The 27,645-nt window shown below is 33.4% G+C and overlaps 1 protein-coding gene across 48 annotated transcripts in view; it reads right to left on the bottom strand.

Annotated features, from left to right (window-relative positions):
• The window catches only part of PTPRD (protein tyrosine phosphatase receptor type D), a 2,308,694-nt gene that overhangs the window by 1,378,960 nt on the left and 902,089 nt on the right, over positions 1–27,645 (bottom strand). For all 48 annotated transcript variants that reach the window (XM_046022098.1, XM_046022091.1, XM_046022095.1 and 45 more), the window contains one exon: positions 14,015–14,054. The gene's annotated coding sequence lies outside the window, so the exon portion shown is untranslated. The remainder of the gene's footprint in view (positions 1–14,014; positions 14,055–27,645) is intronic.

Raw genomic sequence — 27,645 nt, 5'->3', positions numbered from 1 at the left:
TTATTAAATTTAAGATGAAAATTGTATCAAGTGTTCTTTCCTACCATAATGGTATGAAACTAGAAATCAATTACTAGAGGAAAACCAGAAAATTCACAAATATGTGGAGGTCAAACAACAGGCTACTAAACAGGGGGTTAAAGAAGAAATCAACAGAGAAGTCCAAAAATATCTTGAGACAAATAAAAATAAGATTGCAACATAACAAATCTATGGGATACAGCAAAAGCAGTTCTAAGCTCATAGCAGTAAGTGCCCACCTCAAGAAACAAGATAACTCAAATAAAAAACATAACTTTACATCTCAAGGAAATGGGTAAAGAAAAGCAAACAGAGCCCAAATTTAGTAGAAGAAAGGAAATAACAAAGAATGGAAAATAAATGAAATAATCACTAAAAAATCAATGGAAAATATCAATGAAATTAAGAGTTGGTTCTATGAAAAGGTAAACAAAATTGGCAAACATTTAGTTAGACTTACCAAGAAAGAGAGGGGATTTAAATAAATAAAATCAGAAATGAAAGAGGAGATGCTACAACTGATATCTTAAAAATACAAAGTTTAAAAGAGACTATTATGAGCATTTGAACATCAATAAGCTGGGCAACCTGGAAGCAATGGATAAATTCCCCAAAACCTTCAACCTACTAAGACTGAGTCATGAAGAAACAGAAAATATTAGACCAATTACTAGTAAGGGGATTGAATCAGTAATCAAAAACTCCCAACAAACAGAAGTCTAAGACCAGAACACTTCACTGGTGAATTTTACCAAATATTCAAAAGAGATTTAATAGTAAAACAACTTAAACCCTTCCAAAATTAGAAGAAAAAGGAATGCATCCAAACTCATTTTATGAGATCAGCATGAACCTGATACCAAAACCAGACAAAGATGCCACAAGAAAAGAAAATTATGGGCCAGTGTCTCTCATGAACATAAGTGCAAAATCCTCTACAAAATATTAATAAACTGAGTTTAACAATACACCAAAAGGATCATATAGTCTGATCAAGTGGGTATGCAAGGATGGTTCAACATTTGTAAATCAATCAAAATGATATACCACATACAAAATGAAGGATAAAAATCACATAATCACCTCAATAGATGCAGAAGAAGCATTTTACAAAATTCAACACCCACTTATGGTAAAATCTCTCAACAAAGTAGGTATAGACGGAACGTACCTCTACATATTAACAACATATATTACAAGGCTGCTGTTATCCTCATACCCATGAGTGAAAAGCTGAAAGTTTTTCCTCTAAGATCAGGAAAAGACAAGGATGCCCACTCCTAACACTGTTATTCAATATTGAAGTCCTAGCCAAAGAAATTAGACAAGAAAAAGAAATAAAAGGATTCCAACGCAGAAAAGAAATAAAATTGTCACTATTTGCAGATGACTTCTATATATAGAAAACCCTAAAGACCACCAAAAATCTGTTCAAACTGATCAATGAATTTAGTGAGGTTGCAGGATACAATATCAATATGCAAAATCAGTTGCATTTGTATACACTAATCATGAACTCTCAGAAAAGAGATTAAGAAAACAATATCATTTACAATGTCATTAAAGAGAATAAAATACTTAGGAATAAATTTAACAGAGGTGAATGACTTGTAAACTAAAAACTATAAGACATTGATGAAAGAACTGAAGACAACACAAGTACCTGGAAAAATAATTTTTGTTCATTGACTAGAAGAGTTAACACTGTTAGAATGTCCATACCACCCAGAGCAATCTACAGATTCAATGCAATCCTTATCAAAATTCTAATGACATTTTCCATAGAAATAGAACAAATGATCCTAAAATTTGTATGATGCCACAAAAAACCCAAAATAGTAAAGCAATCTTAAGTCAAAGGGCAAAGCTGAATGCATCACACTACCTGATTTAAAACTGTATTACAGATCTTTAGTAATGAAAACAGTTTGATATTCACATAAAAACAGACACATAGATCAATGGAACAGTATAAATAATCCAGAAATAAACTCTAGCATATATATGGTCACTTAATTTATGACAAAGGAGTCAAGCATATGCTATGGGGGAATAGTTTTTCTTAAAAACACCATTAAATGGTTTGGGGAAAATCGGACAGCCACACGTAAAAAAATAAAACTGTACTGCTACATTACTCAAATGTGCAACTTGAAACCATAAAATCCCTGGAAGAAAACATAGGTGGTAAACTCCTTGACATAGTTGTGGTGACAAATTTTGGATTTGACACCAAAAGCAAAAGTATACACATAACATTTTATGAAACTAAAAAGCTTTTGCATGGTAAAGGCAACCACAATCCACCAAATGAGAGAAAATAATTACAAATCATATATCTGATAATGGCTAATATCTAAATTATATAAAGATTTTATACAACTTAATGGCAAAACAAACAGTTCAATTTAAAAATTAGCCAAGAACCTGAATCGACAGTTTTCCAAAGATGACATACAGATGGCCAAAAGGTAAATGAGAAAGTTCTCAATATGACTAATCATCAGGGAAATGCAAATCAAAACCACAATGAGATACCACTCTCTACCCGTTAAAATGGCTATTATTAAAAAAGATAAGAAATATTAGGTGTTGGCAAAGCTGTGGAGAAAAGGGAACATTTGTGCACTGGTGGTGAGAATATAAATTGGTACAGCCATTATGGAATTTCCTCAAAAGTTTAAAAAAAAGAACTATCATGTGAAATAGTATATAATCAAGCAATTCCACTTCTGGTTATTTATCTAAAAAATGAAAACTTATGTTGAAGAAATACCTGTGCCCTTCCTTAGTTGATAACGGCATTTTTTTAATAAAAGCCAAGATATATGAACAACCTAAGTGTCCATCAATGAATGGATGAAAATGTGGTGTATATATATAAAATGGAGTACTATTCAGCCAAAAAAAGAGGCAACCCTGTTATTTGCAACAAAATTGATAGATCTTGAGGGTATTATGCTAAGTAAAATAAGTCAGATAGAGAAAAAAGACCATATGATTTCATTCATATATGTAATCTTCAAAAAGAAAAAAAAAAAAACCTGAGTTCATAGATACAGAGAAGAGACTGATGGTTGCTAGAGGTGGGGCAGGGGTAGTGAAATGGGTGAAGGAAGTCAAAAGATACAAACTTCCAGTTATAAAATAAACCACTGGAATATTATATATAACATGATGACTATAGTTAATACTGTATTGCATATTGTAAAATCACTGAAAATAAATCATAAAAGTTCTCATCAAAGGAAAAACTTCTAACTATGGATGGTGACAGATATTAATTAGACTTATTGTGGTGATCACTTTATAATGTATACAAATGCAATATTGTTATACACCTTAAACAAATATAATGTTACACCAATTATACCTCAATTAAAGATTTTTTTTTAAAGATTTTATTTATTTATTTGACAGAGAGAGAGATCACAAGTAGGCAGAGAGGCAGGCAGAGAAAGAGGCAGAGAGAGAGGAGGAAGCAGGCTCCCTGATGAGCAGAGAGCCCGATGCGGGGCTCGATCCCAGGACCCTGAGATCATGACCCAAGCGGAAGGCAGCGGCTTAATCCACTGAGCCACCCAGGCGCCCCCTCAATTAAAGATTTTTTCAAGGGCATGTAGATTATGTAGAATTACTTTCAGTATATTAATAATAGAAAAACTTGGAGGTATACTATGATAGACTGTAATATTGTTTACTAAGGGCTTTATGTGGTATTGGGGAGGAAGCACATAGTTAAAGAGGAATTTGAGAAATCTGAGGAGATTAAAGACTTGAAGAATGAGTGAAGCTAATAGTTGTAAGAAGTCTTCCAAGTCTTCCAGGTGAGGGGGATGGGGGTTGACAGTGAGATCTAAAAGTACACACTTTCAGGCAACAACATGACTATTGAGTTTAACAGATGTCATCTAGCTGGGTAGATGCTCAATATATGTTAATTTCCTTCCTTTAGCATCATATAAAAATGGCGATGTGTTGGGGCACATTGATCACTCAGTTGGGTTAGTCTTTCGACTCTTGATTTCAGTGGAGGACACGATCTCAAGATCTTGAGATCGAGCCCTCGTCATCACCCATACTTTGTGGGGAGTCTGCCTCAGATTCTTTCCCTCTCCCTCATCCCCTCCCTGTGCTCTCTTTCTCTCTTTCAAATAAATAAATAAATCCTTTCTAAAAAATGGTGATGTAGTGGTAATGGGGGATGAATTAAACATTAGGCAGGATTAGGAGTATTTAGTATGTCGTAATTTTTATTGTTGATATGTATACATTACAGCTGTGATGTGTGTGTGTGTGTGCCACTTCTAAGAGAAAGAAGAAGAACATATAGGCAATGCTAATTCACTTTCTACTATGCTTAGTTACAGATCTATAGAGAAGAAAGAAATAAGAACACCTTGAGTTTATTCTGAATCTTCATCCTAATACCTTTGACTTTGGGCTATTTGTCTCTGGACTTTAGCTTCTTTAGAGTTAAAATGGGATGTTTTGATTACATTCTTCTATGGGTGTGCACACATTTTACTGCACTATAATTTATGGGTTGCTTTCCATATTACACTATGGGTTATTTGAAGGAAGGCAGCATATTTTTTAACTGTAAATCCCTTGAATTTGACTCTGTTTGGTGCAAAGTAAAAACTCTTCCTCTACATATGTTTGTTGAATTGACTTATGCTAATTATTTGACTTCTAAATCCTTGCACAGGTGATATATTACTAAATGTTGTCCCTATAATTTCATAGCATTAATGATAAAAATTCATATTAATGCTTTGGTTGGAGCTGTAAAGTAAAACATGAGAAATATATTCCATACAAAGAAAAGAATGAAGACAGTTTTGGTTCATTTGTAGAATCAAAAGACAAACACCTGTTTCTGATAAAGCTAAAAAGATAGAATATACCATAATTAAATCCATGTAAATCCCCAACTTCAAAAAGAATCTCAACACAAATTCTGGCTATATAGATGGAGAAAAGTATGCATCACAATATTAAGAGAATGTGTTCTTTTATAAAAATGAGCTCTTTCACCTCAGTATGAAAAGAAACATATTTTTAAAACTCTACTCCAAACAGATATGAAACAGAATTGGAAGGCTGAAGACTGTTCTGGACAGTAATTTTCACAAATTTGTAATTCTATATAAACTTAAGTACTTTAATAGTCAAATGAGTAAATAAACTTTTTAATGAGCTTATTTTTCAAAGTAAGAATATATAAAAAACTCACTCATTTTGTTTAGATTACTTTTGTGGCCATTTCAACCAAGATCTTATAAGTTTAGTTTTGAAAATAACAAAAATGGAAGTAGTACTATTCTAAGTCTTTCTTAGCAGGAGATTAAAAAATCAGATGACTTCAGGAGAACCATACAAAATTAGAGCTAGAACCCAGTCAATCCAGCGTTTTGAATATAATAACAACGATATAGCAGCCTAAGTAGGAAACTTGATTTATTTGACTTATTAGAGTTTTATTTTAGAAAAAGAAATCCTACACTATGGTTTATGGACCACTTGCACATCTATTTAACAGAACATTGTTGTGTCGTATAATACCAAGAAAACATTATTCGAGAAGTAATCTTCTATCATGATCTTTCCTAGAAATCTCCTTGGTTTTATCCATTTAATCTTACACCAAAAACATCCTCACTCAGAGGTCCACGTGAAAACAGTGCCATTTTCACACATATGTACCAAACCTGTGCATTCCACATGTAGGAACCACGACACGTGTCCAGGTTATAATGGATATCTCAGAAGGAAGAATAGAGGCTGAAGTGGGATTCTCATTCTGAAGTAGGTAGCCATCGGCAGGACAATGGAAAATCCACCATATTTATGTCAGTTTGTATAGCCCCATTCCCTTAAAGTCCACCCAGCTTCTCCCTTCCTATTGCTCAGTATCTACAGCAAAATGCTATGATAGTCTTTAAGCATTTTAAAAAATTAATTGTAATTGTCTATATGGCCTGCTGTAAAATTTTACTTAATAAAATGCACACTTAAAAAGATCAAATGCAGGGACGCCTGGGTGGCTCAGTGGGTTAAGCCGCTGCCTTCAGCTCGGGTCATGATCCCAGGGTCCTGGGATCGAGGTCCGCATGGTCTCCTTGCTCGGCAGGGAGCCTGCTTCTCTCTCCACCTCTGCCTGCCTGTGTGCTCTCTCTCTCTCTCCTTCTCTCTGATAAATAAAATAAAATATTAAAAAAAAAAAGATCAAATGCAAACTCAAATCAATTTTTCTGGTTTTGGCAAAAAAGCAAATATACATGTCAAAAACACAAATGCATATGTATGACATCATACGTGACTGAAAATTAGTTGTCATTTGGGAAAACTGTTTTATTTTCTTTTTTTAAAGATTTTATTTATTTATTTATTTATTTATTTGAGAGAGAGACAACATGAGCAGAGGGAAGAGGCAGAGGGAGAAGCAGGCTCCCCACTGAGCACGGAACCCAACTTATGGCTTGATCCCAGAACCCTGGGATCATGACCTGAACCAAAGGAAGATGCTTAAATGACAAAGCCACCCAGACACCAATGGGTTTCTGCTTTCAATTTATTATTAATGGGGCTATATTATTTGGTAGAAATAATATTTAAATGAATATTTGGGGAGTAATTTGTCTAATTTGAAACAGTGAAATATAGACAAAGTAGTGCATTCTATGTCAATTTAACAATAGAACAGGGAAAAGGTATTTATTTGACAGTGAATCAATACTTACATGACAAGCAAAAGCATATACTGTCAGTAACAAAACTCTATGCTTACATTTTTTGGGGAAAATTAAACATATTTTATAATATTGCCTTTCTTCAATCTCATTTTTATTATTTTTTCATGTTTTCTTGTTCCTCCTCTATTTCTGAAATTATGAAAGACATTTCCTACCATATATCTCCCATTAACAATAAAACCAATTCAACAACAGCTAGAAAATAGCAATGACAAGTGCAAAGACCGTTTCATATGCCTCAATATGTTTATGGGAAACTTTTCAGAGTATCTTTTTCTAATACTACAGTTTGTATTACAGGAGTGGTTTTCAGGCTGGAACAAAGTGGAAATGATTGTCTTAGCATCTATCTCACAAACAAAGGGAGGGAGATGAGAAATTGACAGGGCATTGGCTACAAATCATTGACCATCCCTGGTATGACATATTTGTTGAACAAAAGTCCAGTGTTCTGAGTACTCAAAATAGAGGAAGTAACATGTGAGCACAGAGAATAATAAACATGAAATTTTAAAATATATACTTATATCTATTTTTAAAAGCATTAGGGTAGTATTTCTGTTTTGGTGAACGCCTGGAGAAGTACTGAATGTCTTAGGACAGTGGGCAAAAAATCAAGCAGGGGGACATATGCTTGTGTACATTTGTGCTTAATTAACCACAAAATATTCTTTCAATCTATTAGTACTAAGATAGAGAAGATAATGTCAGTACATTTATTAGAATCCTTGTTTAAATTGTTTTCATAAAAGCATTTATTAATAATCTATGTCAGATGAGAGTGGCTGGAAAGTAGATAAGCTAACTTTCAACTGATAATTGACTCTAGAATAGTCCAACTAAGGGTTGCTTTCACAAGTCTATGTGTCTTATGCCACTCTGAGGAGCTAACTACCAATATGAAATAAATTTGCTGAGTGCTGAAGAAATATGTTTAAAAACTAATAGTCTCCCAAAAATGGAATGTACTGCCTTACAGAGGTCTCCTGAACTCCATCCTGAGGTGAAATTAAGTGAGAGGAACAAGCAGACACAAGGTTAATAGAAATTGCTGAAAGAATGTAACACCAAAGTCAGAATGAATTCCAGATGTAATGACTGTGATTCTTAAGAGTTGAATAAATATTATAGAGGTAAATTTTGATGTCCTACAACTATTTTAGAGGCTATTAATGATTGGCATGGAACACTTCAAGAGGCATAATTTGTTGTGCTCCCTTCCATAGAAGTACATTTAAATTCTTTCTGTTCCAGATAATTGTATACAATTATTTTTGATCTCCAGTCCTGTGTGTGAAGAAAAGGGGTTATGTTTAATTAATTAGCTGTTGTAGAAATGTTGCTGGAGGGCATGTTGGTGGCATTTAAATGAGTACATCTCTTGAAAAGTAAAAATGAGAAAGCATATGGAGACTTCAAATACAAAAGGTAAAAAAAAAAAGAAAAAAGAATAAGACAAAAGAGAGGGTGTTGCTTTCGGTCATTTCAAAAATTAAAGAGCTGAATATAGATTACTCTTAGTGCCACACCTCAGTAAAATCCTTTAAGACATGGAGAATCTTTTTAAGTTAAAAAAAGGAAAACATTTTTATATGATCTATCCCTAATGCCAGATGAGATTAAAGAACCAAAAGTATCATTACAAGAAATTTGGTCATTCTTCAACCGAACACGTACTATTTCAAAATCAGCTAATCTAATTTTGTCTTGTATTTTCCCCTACTTCATGTTTGGTTCATCTAAAGACATTTGTTAAGGAAATAATAGCTGACTTTTATCAAATATTTTGGTACACATTTTCCCAAGACAATTATTTGGGGGCCTGTTTTTACCTTTTTTTTTTTTTTTAAATTTTTATTTTTTTATTTATTTGACAGAGAGAAATCACAACTAGGCAGAGAGGCAGGCAGAGAGAGAGAGGAGGAAGCAGGCTCCCCGTGGAGCAGAGAGCCCGACATGGGGCTCGATCCCAGGACCCCGGGATCATGACCTGAGCCAAAGGCAGAGGCTTTAACCCACTGAGCCACTCAGGCGCCCCCTGTTTTTACCTTTTGCCAAGCAAAGATTACTTGGTGACAGGAGAGAACTACTTTAAAGTAAAAACTTATTGTCAAAATATACCTTTAGAAACAGACTCCATATTTTAGAACTACACTACAAATTCCCAAACACTACAATTCCCATTTTCCCAGAACAACTAGATTAGTTTCGGCAGACTTGTTGCTATAATGAAACCAAATAAAAAACAAAACAAAAACAAAAATCCCAAAACACATCAAAATGTCCTGAGTAGTTTAAGACAAAATAACACTTCCTAATCTCCTCAGCTGGCTGTGGAATTGAAGGATTTGCCACAACAGATGTCTTTCATCAGTGAGTCAAGGATTCAGGATGATTTACTCTTGTAGCCCCATTATTTCAAGTTGATACCTCTTGTGCAGAGGCAGAGAGGATAGAAAAGCACATTCCCATTTTTCCCTAGCTAGAAGTAACCCCATGACCCCACGAAACTGGAAGGTGGAATATAATCTCCTTCAGGCTCAACAGTGAAAGGAAACCCAGATATTGATGTGCACTAGCAACATTTCTTACACTATCCTCATGGTTCCAATAATCTGCTATCCCAGCAAGGTAAAGGGAGACAATCCAAGGTCTAAAATAAAGCTCGGAATTTTAAATAATGCCAGGTTTCAAAAAAAAATAATAAGTAAAAGCAGCACAATTATATAGAACACACAAAACGATGATCCTTGAAGTCAGGGTCATGTCATATTGTTTTTCTATCACCCAACCTCTATCAGACTGTTTGCATAAGTAAGTTAATCAACAAACTGTGAAGAGATGCATGGAGAAATGAATCCTTCCTTTAGTCTCTGACCATAGGATTTATGTTCACTTCATGAAAATTCACATCAGGATAGCATACTAACAGTAAACAATTTCAGTAACAGTATATTGCTTTAAAATTAACAGAATATCTTGATATACTAATTCAAACCTATGAGTAGACATATGTGTGTGGTTTGTTTCCTTCAATGTTCACATACAACCTAAGAAATTCACAAAACACACAATATGTTAATACCAGACATTTAATTTTCAAGGGGTGGGGGTACTTTACAACATCAAGATATTGTGGCATGTGCCCAAAACATATTTTTAAACCCTCTATATTGAGGCTAGCGCTCAATTCCTGGAAGATGCAGTACTCCAGTTGAATAATTTATATTACTTCAAAGAAATTCCATGACTAATGCTAAGCACATGAGTGCAATTTGCAGGTTGCCTGTAATACTGTTAAAAAAAAAATTCAGGATGAACAAATTTACATAAAATTTGCATTAAAACCTGAGGACATGAATGAGAGAATAAAGTATATATTAATCACCATTGTCCAAACATGGAAAGATTATGTGGGTTTCCATAGATTCTGCTTTTGTTATTAATGACACATGAATATTTCTATCACATATCTATACATCATATATATGATAGATACAGCTAGACATATATGACATAAAAGATATATAAGAGATATACATATGGCATAAAAAATACACATGCACACAGATACACACACACAATTTGGGCACACTCTGTAACAATTTTCCCCCCTTGGAATTAAAATAAGGAAGCTTTCATCTTCTCAAATAACTGTGCAAGTACAAAGAATAAATCTCTTTTTAACCACTTATGTATCAACTTCCAGGGTTATTACTCCAATACATGTAGAATTAGTTTTTATTAAAAGCTTACTGGGATAAGTTTTCTTTGGGAAGGCATCTCATTGGAGTCTTTGGAGTCCTAGGCATAAACTGAAATCTCAGTATCTTAATTTACTAAGTGATTACATGTGAAATAATTAACCTCTCTAATCTTTAGTATTCTTAGCTCTAAAATGGTGGCCAAAACATGTGACTCAAAGTATGATTAGAAGGTTGACATGAGACTACACAGAAAAAGCAACTAGCCTAACACCTGATATACAATGACTACTTAAAAATATGAATTCCCTTCAACCATACATAATTGTGCATATGTTATTATTCTGACCTCTTAAAAGGTTCAAACTCCAGTGCAGAAAATAAAATTTATGAATTGGAACAGATTGCTGCAATTGCACACACAGATACAAAATTCGGTGAATTGTAAGAATTAAACACAGTATCTTATATAAGTGAAAAAATGCTACAATATGATTTTCTGTAAATATTTTCATCTTCAATGTAGGAAATGTTAGCTCTGCTATATTAAAGTGAATTTTTATTGCTGGCATTTAGTTCCAGAGTAAATGTTACTTTTTTAGCTTGAGAGTTATCATAATTGAATAGATTTTTATCTATTTACTTTATAACACCTTGTGTATTATCATTTATATTTCATTTATATTTATATTCTGATTTAAATTTTATACGTGTTTTCTTTTCTTTGAATTTTACTCTAAAAAGAATTTTCTAGAATGAATCATATAATGCAGAATTTGTTTCAGGTAATACTATTAATCGTCTTCCATGTTCATATCACTTTCCTTTGAAAGTCATAATTGGTTAGAAGCAAACAATTATAGAAATTAAATTTTGGGTTTGGTCTTTATAAGTGTAGGTGAGACAAAATAAGTTAGTCAACTGAAAATATTTCTTCAAAAACTAGGAAACACAGAGAAACATGTTATGTAAGCCATAGTAAACAATACAAAATTACATTGTTACCTCATTTAAAAGCTTGCAAAATTGCTGAGTAGAAAATACATAACAAAAGAACCTCAGAGCACATGACATTATAAGGTAAAGTGCTGAAATTTGTGATCCTGAAAATAAAGCGTTTGGGGAGGGAAGATCAAACTACAATATTTTTAAAAATGAAGACTCTTAGGAGAAAATGGGAGTTAAACTACACACTGAGGGATGAATAGAAAGCAGGTATATGAGTAGATCGGAAGATCACTCTGTTCACAGAAGCAGAAATGGTGACAATGGGGGATTGGGGGATGAGAGAGGAAAGAACTAAGCAATGTGACCAGCTTTGAGTTTCCTGGTTTGTACTCAAGGAAGACTGCTTTGAATAAGTGTGGTGGGGACTCCATTATGTCTTACACAGCAGATTAGGGAAACAACAACAACAACAACAGCAATAACAAACTTAAAAGAAACACAGTGAGATATATAAGCCTTAGAGTGTTCTTTTAGAATGAATCATCTCTCTATCTTGTGAGACATGGATTAGAAATGAGATGAATTTCAAGATGGAAGAAAACCCAAAAGATAATGAACTGTGATAATCAGAATTGGGAAGAAGACATTGACAATTTAAATGAGGAAAGAAAGTGGAATTAAGATAGAGGATAATTACAAGAAGAAGTTCCACTAATATAAATAAGAAAAGGTTTAGGGTTAAAAAATAAATACAGGAACTCTGAAATTTTTAATGCTGGACATGGGGTCATGAAAATTCTGCTGCCTGTAAGATCCACAGGTCTCTCTTCCTTCCCAAAAAATGCTTAAATGAAGCTTCCCATTCCCACAAAGTACTGAAGGGTTGGGAGGCTAATCCTCATTCTCATCCTGAGAATAACTAGTGGCTGAAAATGTGATCGGGAGTTGTACAAACTGATAAGGAAAAATACAACCTTCAAGTTTCTATTGCTCCTATTTATGGCTAAATATGTAACCCAGAGTTGTTTGGGAGCAAGTTCAATGTAGCTTTAACCGAAGGTAATGCAATATCCTACTCATACCTAGGAAAAGTCTGCATGATAAAGAGCAATTGGTCTTCTTTGTGGGCTGGGTAAAATGCTGGCAGCCCATTATAACATTAATCTATTCTACACTTAAATGGCTGGTCTCAAATATAAGGAACACCAAAGTGGATTCTGCTGGAAGGGAGGTGGACCTGCACAATACGTTTGAGTGTTGGTGCTGAGGAAAGAAGTAAGAATGCCATCCCCTTTGTGAATGCATACCCAGTGGTTTCAGGAGCAGTAGGACATGATACAAGTTTAAGTTTCCCTTTTTTGTGCTGTAATTCTGTTAACTTAAACTAAGTCTTCAGTAATTGTTTTTAAATATGGCAGTTTACTCTGGTAGTGTTTGGCAGAAGGTGTAGACTGTGATAGTTTGAAGTTGCATAGAAAAATCATGAGAAGATGGCCAGAAGGTACTAGTTGAGAAACCATGGAAAACATTTGGGAGCACGAAATAATGCACAACAAAAAGATGTGCTGAACTCTAACCACCCTCCCACCTAACCAAGCAATAACAAGTTATTAATATAGAATGGTGTTTAAGACAGTACTCTTGCAATCTGTCAAGATGGAATTTCATATTATACTCAGCTGGGTATTATAGGAAAGTGACTCTAGAAATTTTAAAAAATGTGGGACTCCCAGTCTGCACAAGAATAAAAATCCAAGATAGATTAGTTTTTAGAAAATTAAATAAGAGAATATGAGATAAAATGTTTTATAATCTTGCAGAGATTCAGAACACAATAGGATCCTAAAATATTAACTTGAATGTTGTCAAACTTTCAATAATATCTGGAGAAAATAAAAAGACTTGGTAGATTCTAAGATTTATTCATCTTAGGGTTAGGGTTAGGTTGCAATAGAAAAATTTCTACCTTAACATCTCAGCTTTTTAAGTAAACAATTTATCTTTCCCATGTCTATGTACCAGGCAAATGCCATAAGAAATTTAAAAGTTTACATGTGAAAAGAGCAGTGCCTTCAGTATGTTTCTCGTTTTATATTATGTAAACCTTAATACCAACATTGTAGCATGAAAAAAAATTATAATCCAGTCATCATATTCAGACACCATGATTTTTATCCAAGATGCATCTGTTGCATTTGATATTAAAAGAAAAATTTTCTGATTAATACTTTCTACCTTTTACCTGAATAATCCTCTTATCTCAGATTCTTTCCATGGTGAGTTTTATTTCCTTAAGAAACAAATGCTACCACTCCTTGGAATAATTTCCTGACCCATGAAGTTGAATCTGGAAGTAGTATCTGGACTTATCTGACCATTCTAAATGCACTAAGATGTAACTGACCTTCAACTGGCCTTCTGAGATTCAACTGCAGGTGATGGAAATGAGGGGGAATTAAGAAAATGGATTAAGACTAAGGGAGGGGGGAGCAAAAAGAAAAACAAAAAAAAAAATCCTCCAAAGACTTGTGGCAAATAAAACAAAAATATTGATAACGCTACATAAAAAAAAAAGTGTCTTACCAGATTCTTGAAGTCACCAGATGATCCCAGGAATTCAAGCCTAATAAAAATAATAAGGGGGGATATTTGAGTTTTCTCTAAAAAAATACATGCAATAAAATTTTATAATTCTACAAAATCATCACAAGTACTACAGACTGATGAGAATACTTTAGGAAATCAGTTTCCTAGGTGAAAAAATGTTTTCACTTAAATTAATGTGTTTATTTGAAATCCTATTATGCCATTAAAACAAAGAAAAGGAATGCAGTCTTGCTCCTAAAATCAGATATCCAATTATCCAGGTGACCATAGTAGTTATTCAGTTTTATTCTTTAAGTTCTCAATGGAAGAGGGGAATATCATTATTAAACATACTTGAAATACTCTATTTATTACTTGCATTCAATTTTTCTGTGGACGAGGCAAACCAAAGCTTCATTTTTAAAAGCTTTTCCAATTTTTCTGCCTTTGCTAGCTATCAGACAGCAATTAGTTTGGGCTTTGATTCATTGTTGAAAAGTAAATCCATGGAAGATATTACAATGATAAAAATAAAAGAGTTCTAATTTCCAAATTATATTGAAATGCAGCTTCTATTTTTTAAAGGTTTTTGAAGTTCAAATGAAAGACAATATCTGAACAGCAGAAATCCCCAAGAGAAGACCCAGCACCTGCCATGGATTGCAGAGGTTTTATAAATGTTGTCTTGTGTAAAGGCAATGGCAAACATTGTGAGGCCTTTTGTAAATATGCCTGCCGTTCTCTGTGTTTGAGCAGAAATATTGAACTTCTAACCATTTTATTATAAAATAAAGTTTTTTTTTTTTAAACATTTGATGATCACCATTTCTTTCTGACTTGGGAATCAAGTTTGAAATTACATTTTGTACAAGTGTTGAAACACATATCTTCCTTTGAAAAATAATGGAAAATACAATAAATGAAGAAAAAGAATTGACACTATGTCTAGGGTTTTGTGTGCATATGGGTTAAATGACTTCCCCCTTATTCTCAGAGCATTTATATTAGGTTCTCCGGTCAAAATTATATCTATAATGCTGGATCACTAACTGGTAACAAATGACCCAGAATGAATTTATCAAAAACTCCTTCTCTAGGACCTAGAATCATTTGAGAAGACTAACACTTCACTCAGGAGGAGCAAGTAATCCATTCTGTTGTCTCATGAGAGAGTTCTTTGAATTCCCTAGCATGTCTTCACGGTGTAAAATGGATACTGTATTCTAGGAGCCTCCGTTCTAGGATCTTATTCCCAAGCTTAAAAGCCAATTTTCATTCCTTTTCATATTTTAAGCCATTTATTTGTTGTCAGTTGAAAACCACACAAGAAATTTGCAAAAGTACTAATGTATAAAGCTTAATAGATTATGAGAAAGTAAACACTTTTGTAATCACCACACAAAGAACAAGAACATGGCTGACACCAGAAGTCCCCAGCTTTTGGTCACAGTGTGACTCTGTTTACACACACATATACGCAGACATACACACAGCATATATGCCTAATATATAATCACATGCTTACACATACAGCATACACACAAATACATACACATTGTGTACACAGACGCATGCATGTACACAGCATACACACACACACAGTTTGAACCCACTTGATTATTTCTTGTGGGTTATGTTAAAGCACAGTTTCAAGTGAAAATAAAAACCATCTGAGATAACACAGATGCATATGTGGGGATTTGTGGAAGTGCAGCATGGATACCATGTGTTCAGCCTGTGTTTGCAGGATATACGGATTCCGCATTGTCAGAGATGGCTGGCTCTTTGAACAGATCATGTCATGTCCTTGAATGCATTGTGTATTGCCACCTCAATAAATTATGTATTACATATTACTACTTAATGTTTCCAGAGTTTTTGATCATTCTATAGTTTTATTTTCCCTTAGCTTTGAATTTTATATAATTGGAATCAAACACGACATTTTCTTCTGTGTCTAGTTTCTTTCCCTTAGCACCACACTTGTGAAATTCACTTGTCTTGTGACTTGTAACTGTCATTAATTTGGATTACTCTGTAATATTCCATTGGACAAATATTCCACCATTTATATGCTCAATCCTCCTTTGGCAGATAAAAAAATTGTTTCCCCTTTTTTAGTTATTATGAATAATTCTATGAGCATCCTTTTAAAACATATATATATGTTGGATATTTCATAGGAGTAAATTACTATGTTATAAAATGTGCATATGTTCTACTTTAGAAGATCTTGCCAAATGTATGAGAGTTGCTGTTGTTTCACACATTCACCCGAAAATGGGTATTCTGCTTGATTTTAATCATTAGTTTACTGTGTAGTAGAATATAATTTTACATTTCCTTGATTATTGAGTTTTAGTGTATTTTCATGTATTAGTCATGTATATATATATATATGTGTTTGTTTATATATACTAAACAAATATTTTCAATTTTCTTTCCATTTTCTGTGGGTTGTCTTCTCCATATTAATTGTAGAAGTGTTTTATGTCTTCTAGTTATGAGCCCTTTGCTGGTTACATGTGGTGAAAATACACTTCCCACTCATGACTCACACTTCTACTCACTAGTTGTGACTTTTGTTGAACATTAATTATTAATTTTACTACAGTCAAGTTTAACAATCTATTTTTATTTATTTTGTGTCTTGTTTATTCTCTACATTCTTCTAAACATTTTGTTATGTTATCATTCTTTCATGTCTCATATATAATAAAAAATATTTGAAATTAATGTTTTTTTTGTGAGTTGGGGAACAATTTCATCATTTTACAAATTGATTCAACAAAATTTATTGAAAATATCTTAACTTTTCTTACTGCTCTACAATGCTAGTCTTGCACAAGTTAAGTGCCCATAGATGGTTGGCTTTGTTCTAGATATCAATGTATTGCATTTGACTATTTGTCTACATCACACCATCTCACATAATGTAACTTTGTAATATACCTTGGCATCTGGTAGGGCAGGGTCTTCTACCATTCCTTAAGAGTTTATTAACCTTTTTAAATATAATTAAAATTACATAAAATTCACCATTTTAAATTGTACAATTTAGTGGTTTGTGGTATGTTCACAGTGTTATAAAGGTATCACCACTAAATCTAGAACATTTTCAGCATCTCAAAAGAAAACCCTATCAATAATCAATCCTAGTTCTCCCTTATCTTCCTTCTCAGGCAGTTTCTAATCTATCTCCAGGGATATGACTATTTTGAATATTTCATAGAAATGGAATCACATTAGGCAGACATTTTTGTGTAGCTTATTTCAATTAGCATAATGTTTTCAAAGACAAGTTATGTTGTAGCACATACAGCATCCCCTACTTTTTTATTGCTTAGTAATATTCCACAGAAGGACTATGGCATATTTTATTATTCATTTATTAACAGAGGTATAGTTTGGCTGTTTTCCACTCTCTGGCTATTATGAACAATGCTATTATAAACATTTATGTACAAGTTATTGTGTAAAAATATGTTTTCAGTCCTCTTGGGACTCCTATATAGGAGTGGAATTTTGGGGCCATATGATAATTTTATGATTAACTGTTTGAGAAACTGTCAAATTGTTTTCCACAGGGAGTACACCATTTTACATTCTTACCAGCAATGTATGAGGATTATGATTTTGCCACATATTTTTCAACACTTACTATTTTCCACTAAAAAACAAATTATGGCCATTATAGACAGTGAGGGTGGTGCTATCTCACTATAGTTTTGATTTGCATTTCCATAATGACTAATGATGTTGATGTTGAGTACTTTTTTTATGTGGTTACTATTGGTAGAACTTTGGAGAAATGACTATTCAAATCCTTTGTCCACTTTTCAACTGGACTGCTTGACTTTTTATTGTTGCATTCTCAGTATTCTTTAAATTCTGGACATTAATTCTTTTTTTAAAAGAAAATTTTATTTATTTGTTTATTTATTTGAGTGAGAAAGAGTGAATGAGAGAGAGAGAGAGCAAACAAGCAGGGGCTGAGGGAGAGGGAGAAGCAGACTCCCCTACAGAGCAGAAAGCCTGCTGTGGGACTCCTTCCCAGGGCCCTGAGATAATGACCTGACCTGAAGACAGAAGCTTTACCAACTGAGCAACCCAGGTGCCCCATGGACATTAATTCTTTATTTTTATTTTTATGAGTAAAATCATATGGTATTTGTCTTTCTCTGACTGATTTATTTTGTTTAGCATAATACTCTCTAGCTCCAACCACATCACTGCAAATGGTAAATTTCATTCTTTTCATGGCTGAGTAACATTCCATTGTGTATGCATATATATCACATCTTCTTTTTTTTAAATTTTATTTATTTATTCATTTTTTTAGTGTTCCAGAATTCATTGTTTATGCACCACACCCAGTGCTCCATGCAATGCATGCCCTCCATAGTACCCACCACCAGGCTTGCCCAACCCCCGACCCTCCTCCCCTCCAAAACCCTTCAGTTTGTTTCTCAGAGTCCACAGTCTCTCATGGTTCACCTCCCCCTCCAATTTCCCCCAACTCACTTCTCTCCATCTTCCCATGTTCTCTGTGTTATTCCTTATGTCCATAAGTAAGTGAAACCATATAATACTTGACTATCTCTGCTTGACTTATTTCACTCAGCATTATCTCTTCCAGTCTCATCCATGATGATACAAAAGTTGGGTATTCATCCTTTCTGATGGAGGCAAAATACTCTGTTGTATATATGGACCATATCTTCCTTACCCATTAGTCCATTGAAGGCCATCTTGGTTCTTTTCAGTTTGGCGACTGTGGCCATTGCTGCTATGAACATTGGGGTACAGACGCCCCTTCTTTTCACTACATCTGTATCTTTGTATCACATCTTCTTTATCCATTCTTCTGTCAGTGGACATGGGCTGTTTCCATAATTTGGCTATTGTAGATAATGCTGCTATAAATATCAGGGTGCATGTATCCCTCTGAATTAGTCCTTTTGTGTTTTTTGGGTGAATATAGTAGTGCAATCGCTGGATCATAGGGTAGTTTTATTTTTAACTTTTTAAGGACCCTCCATACTGTTTTCAAGAGTTACTCCACTGGTTTGCATTCCCACCGACCAAGTGTCTTTAATTTTATTTCTTTGTTTTTTTACTTTCACTAAATTTTAGTTGTTAATATTTCCTATAACATTAAAGTAATTGAGAAGTATTTAAAATTAAGAGATATATTAAACACTTTATTTTAAGTTTCAATATTTTAAATGTGTCAAAAATCAGAATTTCACTTTACTGGTTTTATCTGTTTGATATTTTTATTTTATTAGATGTAGTACCTTTATTTGTTATTTATCATTTGTATATAGAAATGCAATTGATTTGGGGGCTCCTGGGTGGCTCAGTGGTTTAAGCCTCTGCCTTCAGCTCGTGTCATGATCTCAGGGTCCTGGGATCAAGCCCCCCATCGGGCTCTCTGCTCAGCGGGGAGCCTGCTTCCTCCTCTCTCTCTGCCTGCCTCTCTGCCTACTTGTGATCTCTGTCAAATAAATAAATAAAACCTTTAAAAAAAAAGAAAAGAAAAAAATGCAATTGATTTTAATTGATCTGATATTGAGTACCTTGGTAGAATCAAACATTAAAATTGACAATTTTCTGTATGTTATTTCTAATTCACTAGCTGTACTTTCACATCAAATACAAATAATGTGTTTTATATGTTATTTTTAAATACTTGAACTTTAAAAATGTGTTTATATGTATGCATGCATGTTTGCATGTAGGCACACAGACATGTAGATATGCATGTCTGTCTATATTTTGCATTTTTGCACTTCCTAGGACTACCAGGATTAGAAGAGGTGATACTGGGCATCCATTTCTTGATTTCAAGGGGAAAATTTTACTACTAAGTCCAGTATTTGTCATGGGTGTTAGATAGATATACTTTATCATATTAAGAGAGATTCTTTCTATATCTGTCTACTAAGAGTTTTAGCTATACAGGCTTTTTATTTTTCTTTACATTTCTTTAATAAGTATAGATTATTTAGATTGTCCTCTTCTTTCTCATGTCAGTTTTAAATTGTGTTTTGCGAAAAATTTACTGCATTCAAAATTTCAATTTTTAAAAGTAATTTCAAACAGCTTCTCAGTGCCTTTTTAATATCTTCAGTATTTATAGAGATTTGACATTTTATTCCAACTCAGAGTTTTTTGACCCTTCTCATTTTTTTTTTAACTTGGTCAGTCACATCAATATCTCCCACTTTTATCAGTGTATTCAAAGAATTAATTTTGGTTTGTTGATCCTCTCTATTGTATGTTTGGTACAACGTACATAGTAATATTTTTCATTATATTACCTCTTGATTTTCATTATTTCTCCTCTTCATCTGTATTTGGGTTAAATGTATTATGTTCTCCCAACTCCTGGAGACAGATGTTTATAACTGTTTTTCTGCCTTGTTCTTTTCTTATACATGTACTTACAATACACTTTCATCTAACATTGGCTTTACTTTTGTTACATAGCATTTTAACTTTCATTCATTTGTGAATGTCTTCGAGTTGAATTTTTTTCTCAAGAGGTATTCCAAAAGCATGCATTTTGATTTTCCTAATATATGGAAATTTTCTAGTTCAAACTAATTTGTACACAATGCACTATATAATATATAGTGCACTATCCATAATTATTTTTATTTGTCTTTGTTAGGTTAACTTAAGAAATACATACAAATTTTAAAATTTTATATCCTTTTGCCCAATAGGAACTTATTAAGTTGTTCCATTTTATCTCTAGTATTACTTTTGTTTCTAAATTGATTTTGTTGAAAATTAACAGAAATCTAACAGCATTTACATCGACTTCTCTCAAAATAAGAGCAACTAACATTAGTTTAAAAAAAAAAGTGGATGTTAGTGAAAGTTGCCAACTCTTCCAGAGAGAGTCAAAGAAGGTTTTAACTGGGGTTACATATTCTGAATACGAAACATTGTGTCTATAACAACATGGGTAGCAATAAGCAATTAATTCTGTGTAGCTGGGCCCTGAGATATGTGATGGAAAGACTTATGACCAATATTAGAAGATACAATTCTGGACCGAAATTGAGGGGTTTTGTAACAGCAAGACTTTGGTAGTTAACTAAAACTTTGAAGATAAGGCAGTGAAGATTTTGTAGTAGGGTGATGATGCCCTTAACTAAAATGAAGCAATCTGAAGAGGTAGTAAAAGAATATTAATAGTAAAATTTTAATGTATTGAGTTTTGAATCCTGTAGCTTCTCTAAGTGACAGTTTTAGTAACCAACTAGATATATAGATTTGGAGTTCAAAAGAAAGTAATAAACTGGAGACGCACATTTAGAATTTATCAATGTTTTAGTGATAGATGAAACATAGGAGAAAAGGGGGGACACAAAAATATGACCAATAATGGATACTTAGAAGAACCCCAACAGTTCTGCAAGAGACACAAAAAATGCAATAAGAAAAATTGGCTGAGGAACTTAAGAGACGGAAGAGCAAGGTGCTGAGAACAAAGGAACAAAGGGTCAGAAATGTGAAATGTTCTTCAGAATGTTCCAAGATGAAACAGAAATTCGGCCTTCATTATTGCTTTAGTAAGAGTCATTTAAGAAGAATGTTGAGATTAGAAGCTTAAGACTTTAGGTGGTGAATGGTAACCTAAACATATACAGTTAATTGAATACACATTTTTCTTCTTTGAATTTTGGTAAAAAAAGGAAAGAAAAGGGTAGAAACAAAGTGTGTATGCAGTAATGGAGTTAGAGACATGTAACTTTTATATATGCATGAGTTTTCTTAAACAGTTTAGATCAAAGAACCTCACCCATAACATTAGCAGTCTTAAGAACATATGGCAGACATACAAGAACATTGTACCTGTTCCTCCTTTTCTTCTCATATAAATATGTACCATAAATCTTTTCCATTTAAACCCTTAAGTTTCTACTTGGATATGTCCCTTAAGAGTGTCAAGTCTTTTCACCCCTTCTATTCACTTCTCTGGATCAAAGTAGGTATTTCAAATAATATTTGTTGGTGCCTGTGGGATTATATTCAACTACATTTGCTAGAATTTCAAGCTCCTTTTTTAATGTTACACATATTCATTATACTGGTATATAGAGACACAAAATCAATTCTATTGTTATTATTCTTTAGTTTCTTCCTGATAATTACTGAGCGTAATTGTACCTCTGTCTATGTCATCCAATTATTACAAATTGCTGTCCATGTTTATCCTTTTATTTAAATAATTTATATTTTCCTTTCAGTTAAGCCTTTCAGGACACTGTTCCCACTGATGTTTCTCTCCATGTTCTGCATAGTCTCATGTTCAGAGAACTTCACAGGTGCTTGTTAAATGAATAAATAAATATGAATTTTAAAAGTGAATGCATGAATGAATAAAACCACTTTATGTACGTGGAAAGTTGTCTGCCAAATGCATACATCTGATCCTTCAGAGGAAAGCAGTTATGTTATAGGCCAGAGTTTGTTTTCTGACCCCGCTGTTCTTGAGTTTTATTAATTTAGATAATTTGCCTAACTTCAGTTAACTTATCAATAAACAGGAGATCTTTAGACACAGTTTTTTACAAGATTATTAAAAGAATTAAACAAGTTATTCCTGAAAAGATACTTAGGACAATGTTTGTGCCTTACTGAGGGCTCATAAGTTTAGAGAAACCATGATCTGAAATAGAGTATGACCTTCCTAAGAGCCCATTTCTTTGGTGCCATAAACAATAATATACTCCTTGACACCACCCATGTAGTCAGCTGCTCACCGTCCACATCCTCTTCCTTTTCCAGAGTTATGACCCTGAACTGAAAGAAGAGATTCAAACATCACACATGCTATTCCATCCCTTAAGTCTTACTGCTTTTCACCCAAAACTTCACTCATATAGAATAAGTGTATATTTTGGGATTCCTCTGACTTGGTAAATTGCCCTCATAAAAAATTAAGAGTAGGTTTTATTAGTTCTTTTTAGGTTTCAGTTATACCTTGACTTTCTTTCTGAGAAGATAAAACATAGGATAATTGATTATAGAAGTCTATATAATGCAACTAATTACTCTCCTCTTCACATTAATAGTCACATTAATGATCAATATTCCCCAGACTTCTAATGTCTATATGTTCCATGTAATTTATCTGCTTCGGCCATATGTCAATTAGGTCCTGCTATTTTAAACTCTTACGTACATTTCTTTGACTTAATAGATTTTTTTTAAGCTTAAGAGTTCTCTTACACAAATACTGACTTCTACCATTCTCAATTTGAATTTTAACTCAGTTGGGGTTAGTTATTTAATTCAACCTTCCAAATTACTATGCTCATCAAATGAGTGATAACTTATGATGAATTGTAAAGATGATTCATGCAATTATCAACATGACTCCTGATTGGAAGAACATTTTTACACTTTGTTTGTATGTTTTGTTTTGTTTTGCTTTGTTTTGTTTTAGGGAAACCAGATTTGTTCTTAGAAGTGCAAAGCAGAGTAGCAGGTTGATGGCAAAAGATTCAAGTAAAAATAAGTATATTCAATAGATCTTTAATGTAGATGTTGAGAAATATATATAGAATATATATAAATTCTATGTATATATTATGTATATTCTATTCTATTATTCTATATCTATTCTAGAGATATTCTAGAGATATTCTATTATTCTCTATATATTCTATTGTATATATTCTAATATATATTCTATAGATATAAAATAAATTTTATTATTTAAAACTCTACATGACTGAATTTGAAGAATTGCTGGTGGTTGGCATATTTTCTACAATATTATCTCATTTTCGTTTAAATTGCTATAATCTATCAAATATGTATTCTCTATTGGTGTACACAAAATCTTTGCTATTATAACAATGACCTCAACATAAAAGTTGGCACTTCTTAAATTTCTCTTTGAAATAAGTGCCACTTTCACAAATATTTTGTGGAAAAAAAATTATTACTGCACCCCTCTCTTAATATCCAATATGCACATTAACGAAGAACTATTAGTGTGTATGTAGTGTATTATGTGTGTTAAATGGCACATAACAGGTAGAGAAAGATAATTTATGTTAAGATGTTTTAAAACAAAGTTCATCAAATTTATTTTAACCATGGAAAGACTTTCACATAAGTCTTCCATTTACAACCCTGTGAATCAGAGCTGTTCATGTTGAAAGCAAATGTGATTGCCTGTGCTAGTAACTGTAATTTGATGTAGGAATAACTGGCCACAACATATTTCAGTATGCTTTCTAGTTTTTTCCTGTCTTATCTCATGTTACAATAATCTCTATAAAGCCTCTCATCCATTCAGTAAGAAATTATGAATCAGAAACAAATATGACTGATACTCAATTTTGCTTTTAGAAAGTTCATGTTAACTAGTGAAAACTGAAGTAAATAAATAATTACCAGGCATGGCAAATGCTATAATAAGGGTTTGTACATAGAGCCATGAACTAAGTACATGAACTAATTATATGAAAATGCTCTGAGATGTTAGTGCTATAGATACAATTTTCCAAAATGTCAACATCATTACCTTTTTCTGGGCTCAAATGGATCCCACTTGCCTACTCTTTTTGCGTGGTGGGATCAGTGATAGCAACATCCCAATCCACCCCCTTCCTGACTCTGAATGATCTTAAAGACTAAGTAACTGAGAGGAAAAAGTAAAGGGGTTTTTCTGTGGGTATATTTCACAAGGATACTGTGTACTTTTTGTAAGAGTCAGTTTCTGTCTACCACTAGAAAGTCAACTGCATTCATTTTGTCTATCATAATTATTACTCCGTACCTACAATTTTGGTGTCTAGAATTTAGCACTTTGAAGGTACTAAATAAATATTTCTTGAATCAGTCACTTTCAGTTTTTAGTACTGATGGTACCACTGATGTCTACTCATGAACACATCACACATAAACTTCAGGCACTCTGTTTCACAAACTTCCAGATTTATCCACAGCACCATGGAATAAAGTTAAAATTCTCCAAATGTGGCTCCTAGAGTTAACAACTATAAAAAACAGATCACTTTTAGTCTAACCTAGAAAGGTGGGTAGAACCCACTAAAAATGTCTCACCAGATCCTTCTCCAATACACTCAGAAAAAGTAAGTCCCTAAATTCAATAATCTTGCCCAAAAACCCCCGATTTTTGGTTGTTTAAGCTCTGTCAAAGCACTAAGCCTGGAATACCATCTTCTAGGACCTAAATTTGACGCTGACATTTTTAGTTAAATTGGCCACATCCTCATCTTACCAGTTTGTTTCACTACTACCAACTACTTGTGATTTATCCTGCCTGCCCACCTCTACCCCGCATTTAGTTCCATTTGGTAAAGCTGCCATAGTAAATCCCTCAAAAACTTAACTGTATGCCACGTTTCACTAGGTTATTCCACCTGCTGCTAGTTTTCAGCTGGCCATGCTCTCCCATACCAAACAGCACACCTTGAGATGTGTTCAAACCTTATATTTGGATGTCTAGAGTGGATTTTCACCATGACTGAGTCTCATTATCAGAAACCATACTATATGAAAACCATACAATACGAAATCATACTGTACACTTGAAACCATACTATATGAAAAATGATATGGGGAAAAAACTGTGTTCATTTGTTTTATATATTTGAAAATACATTTGGGGGGATGAATATCCATTTTTTACCATTCCATGAAGAAGTTTCTTAAAAATGAAATGCTTTTATTTCAACCGAATAAAGTACAGAGGCAGGTGTTTGGAGAAACTAGATGCATGGAGGAAAAATCACTGAAGCTCTTGGTGTTCACAGCTAGCCTAGTAGACAGTGTTATACAAACTGGTTTATAAATACCTAAATGAGATACAAACAATTTTCAGTTAGTTGGTGTTCTTGGTGTCTCAGATAGTAGGTGATGAAGCATAGAAATTTCTTCAAAGAACACTGTACTTTTGCAACATTAACCTACTGTTTTCTTGAGTGATTCCTAAGGAGATAATTTTTCTAGTTCCTGTTTTTAACAAGGGGATAGCATGGTAAACAGAATCAGTTCCATCTGTTGTGTGTTTTCCTTATTCATAGTAGATTAAAAAAATAATGTGAAAAGATTTCAGATGCATCTTTGGGTGAAAAAAAAAGTATTTTTTGTCTTAGTGTACTTGCTTTCCCTGTGGCTAACTCTAGGAGTTAAGTTGTTTTGGATAATAATAAGCTTAAAGGAAGGCAATGTGATTCTGATTCTCAAGCTTCAAATGGCTATCACTAGTGTTTTTGAGAAACGGCTAAAGGAAAAAGATTTGATAAAAATTGCATCTGCAAAAGGAACTCTCATCAGAATGGGGTACATATTTGTTCATTACTTGTCAACTACATAAGGCTCACTGAGTCATTCTGAGACTTAAATGAGGAATGCCTTTTCTGATACCCCTCCTTTGTTTTGTTTTTAGAAATGTCTGTAGCTGTCCCTCTGAGCACTTTTAACATTTATGCAATGTTTTATTTGGTTGTAAAGAGATGTGATAAACTTTTGATCTTCCACTATGATCTAAAATGCTCAAATGGGGCACCTGGGTTGGCTCAGTCAGTTGAGCAACTGACTCTGTTTTAGCTCTGGTCATGATCGAGCCCTGTGGTGGGCTTCAGATTCTCTCACTCTGCCCATCCTACTGTTCTTTCTCTCTTCCCTCTAATAAATAAATGAACAAAATATTTAAAAAATAAAAGAATAAAATGTTAAAACAGAGACATTATTATTTTGACTTATCCAGCAACTAAAGATAATGACTAACAAATAGTTGGTCATCCAACATGTTGAATAAAAGAGTAAAGAAATTAATGAATGAAAGCCTAATGTGCTTGATAATTAGTAAGCGCTCAATAAATGGCAGTTAATATTGTAAACTACAATATAATGTAATTCATCATGTAACTTTTATGTGAGAACACCAGTAAATTTAATAGTACTAAAAATTTGGCAATTATAAAAATATGCATGGAAATTTCGTTTGTGTGCAGTTATATGGCAATACCAAAATACTATATGTTGATATCAGAAATAAAAACAAATTTCCTTGGAACTGATTTCCGTAATAACGAACCAACTAACAGCTATATAGAATAAAGTAATCTTTTGATTAAAACTTTTTTAATGTTCTGGGATGCCTACGTGGCTCAGTGGGTTAAAGCCTCTGCCTTTGGCTCAGGTCATGATCCCAGGGTCCTGGGATCCATCGAGCCCCTCATCAGGCTCTCTGCTCAGCAGGGAGCCTGCTTCGTCCTCTTTCTATGCCTGCCTCTCTGCCTACTTGTGTTCTCTGTCTGTCAAATAATTAAAATCTTAAAAGAAAAACAAAACAAAAAAAGCTTTTTTAATGTTCAAAGTAAAGTGGATTGGTAAGTGCATTTTAAAATGAAAAATACTTATTTAATTTGCTTATTTTATAATTTTTTAAGTGAGATTTTTGCCCAACACAGGGCCTGAATTCAGGACCCCAGGATCGAGAGCTGCATGTCTTCCCTACTAAGCCAGCCAGGCTCCCCAAATATACTTAATTCTCCAGGACCACATAGCCTTTTATCCAGACATCATCTGGACACAGAAATAAGTTAACCAAAATAACATGGACT

Source organism: Meles meles, chromosome 11 (assembly GCF_922984935.1).
Source record: "Meles meles chromosome 11, mMelMel3.1 paternal haplotype, whole genome shotgun sequence".
NCBI lineage: Eukaryota > Metazoa > Chordata > Mammalia > Carnivora > Mustelidae > Meles > Meles meles.
The sequence above is the reverse complement of the archived record's forward strand: the minus strand, read 5'-3'. Positions and strand labels throughout refer to the sequence as shown.